This window comes from Coregonus lavaretus (genome assembly GCF_964263955.1).
Source record: "Coregonus lavaretus genome assembly, chromosome: 22".
Taxonomy (NCBI): domain Eukaryota; kingdom Metazoa; phylum Chordata; class Actinopteri; order Salmoniformes; family Salmonidae; genus Coregonus; species Coregonus lavaretus.
Window position 1 is genome coordinate 36,460,583 of NC_140009.1, and position 7,360 is coordinate 36,467,942.

The following is a 7,360-nucleotide window of genomic DNA, read 5'->3' on the forward strand; positions in this document are numbered from 1 at the left end:
CATGGAACACCAGGGTGGATGCGTCTACACAGGCAGCCCAATTCTGATATTTTTTCTTTTGATCAATCACATCAAATCTTTTCATATCAGATATTTTTCAGAGCTGACCAGATTAGTCAAAATATAAATCAGTGAAAAAAAATATTAGAATTGGGCTGCCTGTGACTTATTTTGATGATGCAGATTGTTGAACATTGTGTTGCCTTGCTGTTAGTCTTTGATATCTCAGATGACACAAATTAAGTCAACTTTCCCACCACATATATTCATATCAAAATGTAACTTGTCTGCAAATATGAAGTTGTGAAGAGCTGAAGATAAGCCAGGAGATGGAGCAACCACTGTACACATCTAGAAACCACTAGAAAATTCAGCCGAGAAAGAGGGTTGGCTGACCCCTGGTGGAGAGATTTAATTTTTCTCTGTAATAATGTGGCGCCACACGGTGGCTTTGTAGTCTCTTTTTACAGTTGTCTTTTCACTTGTCTCCGCCACAGCATCTCGGTTCAACATTATTGGGCATTCAGCGAATGAGACCCCGCCCCAAAAAATTCAGAAGTGGATGGGCTGTTGATGTTAAAAATGAAATTACTGACAGGTCATCACACCAATCAGACACCAAGTGGGAGTGATTGAGGCGGAGACAAGCGACTGAAAATAGACTAGTGGCTTTAGAGATCACAGAGCAGGGCCCGGTTTCCCAAAGGCATCTTAAGGCTAAGTTCATCATTACTGTTTCCATCCTATGGTTCTAATGATGAACATAGCAAGACGTTTTGGGGAAACAGAGCCCAGAGGAGTGCTGACAAAAGCCTATTTTTATGGTCTCATTTTGCTAAAACAAATAGAAAACAAATGATCCCCATTAACAACTTAACAAAATGTTGGTCAATAGGACATAAGTATGCCTCTTTTCTGAGTTGGAACTTATCATTGCACCACTGTTGCATAGTGTTTATGCATAGTGAACAGACCTCAGGCCTTGAGGTTAACAAAGAAACATTTATCTGAAAGATCCTTTTTTTTTAATCACTACAGAAGTACAGTACATTTTGTGCTTACAATACTGACTCTAAAAGATTATAACATCCTTAATTTTTTTCAGTTTTACTACAATTGGCAAAGTGTAAAAAAAAAAAAGAAAAAAAAAAAGGAAATGTCTACAATTATGATGGTTTATCCATAGGCAGATTTTTAAAAGACTTTTCACTGTTTCCAGTTTTGGATAGCACCAATGTGTATTGCACATATGGCAGGGCAACATGTTGTCACACCCATAGAAATAGAATGAGTAGAACGGGCTTGGAACCTCTCACCATGGCAATTTGACTGGTAAACTCATTCTAGTTCTATGGTCACACCACTGTAAGAAAATATTATTAAAACATGCGAAGGTGTTCAATACATTTATTTATGAACCATTAAATTTCAACTTCACTCAAAAGATGGACTTACAAATTACAATGTTTGTCTGTCAATCAAGTAGTCTTAACTACTTCCAAATCAAACAAGGCTTTTGTTTTGCAACAGAGTTGTGCTGTTAATGTAGGATAGTTGAAAGAAGAGTTCATGACAAAGAGAACATACAATTTTGCATGAAAAACCATTACAATTACATTTAAATCAATAATGTCTCATTGGATGAAAGAAAAAGTGGTTGATCAACCAATAAAAATTGTAGTACAGTGAATTTGACATAAAATAGGCCAATCTGGAACTAAAATATTGTTCAATATTTCAATGTTAATTTAATTAAAAAGGGCAATGAAACTTTTTTGCACAAGGAAAGACAAACAATGTCACCATTTAAACCATACGATCACACACACACACACACACAGATAATAATGATATGGAAAGTGCAAAATATTACCACCTGCCAAACCATAAGATACACTTCTTTGAATTTTGCAATTTGTTACTTAGCCTATTTTTAAGTCAGTAATGCAGAGATTTGCTGTCAAGTATGAAAGATCAGTCAAGTTTTATCAACATAAAGAATAAGTTCATAATTTCAATGTACATTGTAACACCAGTTATACAGTTTTTGACCTCTAAAATATACACTATACAGTCAACATCTCAACCTTACCCTCCACAATCCCTTTTCTATTCATCACAAGTACAGCAATAAAATGAAAGCCTTTGACAAATAAAAACAAAAATGTTAAAAGTTCCACACGTTTTATAAGGCAAGAAATTGTTCTCATCTTATACCCACTGCAAACTGTTTTGGCAATACACCAAGTCCTTGATTTATGAAGATGTTACGTTTCATGATAGCACAATACAAAGGCACAGGGCAGCAGTCTTCCGATAACCCAGATGTAGCCTCGTGAAGTTAGTCATAGAGTTGAAGATGCCCTTTGTGGCTCAATAGACACTACAGAATGAAGAAACAAGCTTAGCAATTGACCAGCCTTGGACGCCAGGCTTCGCTAGTTGAAAGCCTGTGACAGAGGCTAGCAGTCTATTGACTGACTGATACTTATTCAAGCTAAGATATAGTGATTCAGTATAGGAGCCTCCGTGATATCATATCAGCCAATAAGATAATCAGTTTATTAGAAGTCAATCTTATTGTTCCATATTACCGGTATTGTGTTTGCTTGACATTTAAATAATGATTATTTACAATTCATTACTGTATGGTGCACTATAGTAAATACATATGTTTAAAGGTAAATATCTACACCAGTTTACCTTGTCTTATGGCTGCACAGACATATAACCATGAGCCCATGGAATAGCATTACAGTTAAACAGGAGTTCATTTTCTTTACATGATCGATGAGATCACTGTCATCCAGCGATTCCCGCTCATACATCAATGACTTAGAATATTGTCCAAAAATAAAAAGCTTGTCTGTTTTGTTGTTTGAGTTTGCTGCTGATATGTTTGTTGCACATATTTTTCATTCCATACCAATTCAAAGTGGGTTTTAAAAGTGACTTCTTCTAGCAAGTCTGAAAGCTTGTAACATAGCAGTAAGCCGTTAAAACAAACTAAGATGTATGGGACAGAAGCTCTGAAGTAAGTACAGCTACTGAGGTGCAGGCATTTGTTTGCCTGAAGTGAGCTGTACTTGCTGGCGGTATTGTATTGTTTGGAATAGTTGTTGATTTGAATTTCTTCATGAAAAATGGTGGTTAGAGGAAGTCAGTTTCCCATCGACTACCCAGGAGACACGTCTCAAATAGCACCCTATTCCCTATTTAGTGCACTACTTATGCCCGGGGCCCATATGGTAGTGCACTATATAGGGAATAGGGTGTCATTTGGGACACACAACAAGCATGGTCTCAGATCTGTTTGCATTGTCTTTCCAACTCCGACGGTCATTGTCACATGAGGAGTTGGCAACACAGCACAAACTGATCTGAGACCAGGCTAGGAGAGACAGGACAGATTATGGAAGGACAAGGAAAGGTTAAAGTGCATGGGGGAAGCTTCCAGCTCGTCTCATTGGCTCCACGGTCCCATCCTGACAAACATGACGGACTGTGGACCACTCAGGAGAAAGGAGAGCGTAAGGTACAGGCTGAACTAAAAACAAACCAGGGAATGGATTGAGACGAGAAACACATCTCTACAGTTTTTGTCTTCTTCTATAAAACAAGATGCACAATAATTATTATGTCTGGGGATAAAATCATTGATCGGCACAGTCTGGGAGAGAAGAGGGGAGAGACGGTGGATGAGGGTATTGGCAAACGTCTTCTTCTTGATAGGTGGACCTAAATGTCAATTAAAGAGAAGTAACCAATCCTCTTCCTCCTCTGTTAGAGAGAGGTGTGGAGTGGTTGGATAAGCACCAGTAAGAAGCAGCTCAACCCCATGCAGACGGACGTGCTGTAGCTTCACTCCCACCCAAAAACTCAATAAACATAGTCTCTGTTTCATAGATAGTAGACTCTGGCCGAGAAAGAGAGAGTGCACTGAGGCAGAAGATATTGTAACAGGGTGGCTAAACTAAGTCCAAGCCCATTCACCATCGCCACTCCTGTTCTGCCACACTGTCCCACTGCCAGATGGGTGAATGTGAGCGGTCCGTTGACGGGAGGAGCAGTCCATCCCACCCCCCCCGCCTCTCTCTCTGTCCATCAACTCCTTCTCAGAGTCTCTACACACCCTTCACCCCAGTGGACTCCCATAGCCAGCCTTCACCCCAGTGTGTCTGGGGCTTGGCCCTCCTCCTCACATCTCACATGTTATAGGCCACGTAGATGGGGTCCAGCTGGTCGGCCAGGAACGAGTCCCGGAGGTGCATCCTCTGCTTCTCTCCCCGGGAGTTGATGGGTATGACCCCCGGGTCCACGATGACCACCACGCCCACAATCAGGTGGTGCTCCTCCAGAACTACGTTGGTCACCAAAGGCACCAGGTCCAGGGCTTCCTGCTCCGACCCAGCCAGCTCTGCCACTACCACCAGGAGGTTGGTCCATGTGAACACAGCACTGGCAGAGAGAGAAAGACAGACAGGCACCAACAGTCAGTCACTCTTCAAGTTTAACATTCAACTGTGCTTCCAATGGCTCCGTGGGTTAGAGCAGTGGTTCGCAAACGTTTTGACCCACAACCTGCAAAAAGCAGTAGGTCAAAGCTCGCGACACCCCACGCACAATCGCTGTGTCTGCACCACGTGCTATCACTTTAGAGGGCCGCCTGCCCGCAGAATGCTCGTTGCCAACTGGGTAGCCCTTTTAATTCCTCACAAATACCGTAATAAACTCGCCAGAATATGTTACAACTTCATCCCATAATATTGAAGGCAGTGCGATATCACAGCTACCTTTAGTCATATAGCCAGTAGCCTCCCAAAACTAGGACTATCTGAACAATGAAAATGCTCAATGAAATCGCGAGGTAGCCTATTATTGCTCTGGCAAAGATGCCTCTGTAGTAGATTTCTGAACTGTATTTTATATGGATAATATAAATGTAGGTCTACTATGTTTTTGCCTGGCAATGCTTTTGGGTCACTAATCTGGATATACACCCGCATTTGCGCGCCAATCCTGATGACTGGTCATTGGTCAAGATGCGAAACGTTTTGGTTCTGAGGCCTATATTAGAAACCAGATCAAATAGGTTAAGGTAGATAAAATACAAATGGTAGGCTATATGTAGCATATTAAAATATGTATGAAAAATATGTATTCACATTCACGACCCCACCTTTGAGAACCACTGGCTTAGAGCATGGTATTGTGGCTTCATACCGAAAATATATGTCACTGTCGAACACAGCTCTGGGAGACAAGAGAGACGGCGACCACAACAGTCACACATCAGGTTACATCAGTCAGCTTCAAAACAGTGCGAGTTACAGCTTCGGAATCCTAACTTCGATCTGTGTGCATAATCCAATCTGTGTAACTCGTAGTCAGACAGAGACAGCCACAAACAGTCACAACAATCGCATTCAGCCCATTAATTCTAATTGAACTGTGTGTGCTATTGGTGCCATCCAGAGACAGCAGTTATACATGAGTCTATATTCATAATGCTGCACGCTCTGCACATGCATGTATGTGTGCGCACATCTTATCCCTCAGTGATTCTGCGGGGTGTATATATATATATATATATACACACAGTATACACATTCGGTGAAGCATATATGCACTGTGTGTGTGACAACACTGTCAGCATGTATGTAGCGTGTGCGTCTGAGCAGACAACAGAACAGACTGGTGTTTATCGTACCTCTCAGCGATGCTGCGGTGAGCCCGGGACACAGACGTCTCGATGTCGATGGGGTGGTAGCGAAGCCCCCTGAGCTCCAACGTCTCATCCAACTGGCCCACCACAAACAGGGCGTCATGCCGATCTAAGAGGAGAGAAAAAATACGGTTCTGGTTGGAAAGCGCTAGAATCCTTTCGTCTGCGTAACAGAATGAGCAATTCAACTGACTAAAACATGCCTTGTATGACTACGTGGAACTTTTCAGATTGGTTTAGTGTAGCAACCGACGTCCAGGGTGAGAATCGGCACAAGAAAGATATCTCACTTGGGAGTCCATAACATGCTCAATGCTGGGATGGTTATATTAGAAGGGTCCCTAACCTCCGGTGGACCCCAGTAGCTCAGTCCTCTTGACAAAGCCCAGATATCCTGTCCTGGCCCACAGGGTGTGTGGCTCCCCGAAACTCAGCCGCGTGTTGAAGTGGTCCGCCTGCAAGCTCTCCTCTCCATAGATGGTGTAGTAGCCACTGGAACTGTGGGGACTCTGAATCAGATCTACACACACACACAGAGACAGAGACAGAGACAGAGACAGAGAGAGAGAGAGAGAGAGAGAGAGAGAGAGAGAGAGAGAGAGAGAGAGAGAGAGAGAGAGAGAGAGAGACAGAGAGAGAGAGAGAGAGAGAGAGAGAGAGAGAGAGAGAGAGAGAGAGAGAGAGACAGAGAGAGAGAGAGAGACAGAGAGAGAGAGAGAGAGAGACAGAGAGAGAGAGAGAGAGAGACGAGAGAGGAGAGAGAGACAGAGAGAGAGAGAGAGAGAGAGGAGAGAGAGAGAGAGAGGAGAGAGGAGAGAGGAGAGGAGAGAGAGAGAGAGAGGAGGGAGAGGAGAGAAGAGAGGAGAGAGAGAGAGAGAGAGGAGAGAGAGAGAGAGGAGGAGAGAGAGAGAGGAGAGAGAGAGAGAGAGACGAGAGAGAGAGGGAGAGATATATGCAAAGGAGGTAGAAACAGAAAGCAAGGTGAAAGACCAGAAAATGGGGGATGGGATTTGAACAGATAGTAGATTTGTTTAAAAAGGAGAGGACTCAAGTTTTAACACAATTTTCAGCCATTCCTCAATGCTGCCATGCCTTCAACTCTCGTGTCTGTCTGCCAACTCACCTCTCCAAGATGGGAATCCCCCAGCGGTCCCCTGGTCTCTGGGTTCACAATGATCACCCTCACCCCTGGAAGAATCTGGAGACAGAGGGGAGGGTTTAGGTTAACAGACAACCTCACAGTTTCATCAATCTCAACAATGTTTTTGAACAAATCCACTGGTTCTTTAGTACAGTAGCTAGATGACTGAACATGATGACAAGACAGCATGAGTAACCTGACCACTTAGCTACCCTGATCAAAAGTGATACAGCCACATACTGTCAGAAACCCCAGGATACTTACAGTGCCTGACTCCATGAGGGAAAGACTCTGGGGGGGCACCTCGCTCCACCAACCTCACCCTGGAAGAGACATGGACAAGACAGACAGAGAGAGAATGAGACTAACAGTGTCTCCAACACAAAATGAAATAGAACACCAGTAAATTGCATTCTAGTATGGTCTCTGGCTCTGCAGTGTAGCAATACATGAGTAGGCCCCGTGCATTTCCTGTCGACGTGACCTGACCAGTT

General features: G+C 43.1%; 1 long non-coding RNA gene across 1 annotated transcript; it reads right to left on the reverse strand.

The window, feature by feature from the left end:
* Positions 1 to 1,390: 1,390 nt before the first annotated feature.
* Positions 1,391 to 6,429, reverse strand: LOC311150425. The gene is made up of 3 exons (XR_014615109.1): positions 6,072 to 6,429; positions 5,711 to 5,834; positions 1,391 to 4,458 (listed from the first exon to the last, which is right to left on the reverse strand). It is a non-coding gene; the product is annotated as an uncharacterized lncRNA (long non-coding RNA).
* Positions 6,430 to 7,360: the final 931 nt, after the last annotated feature.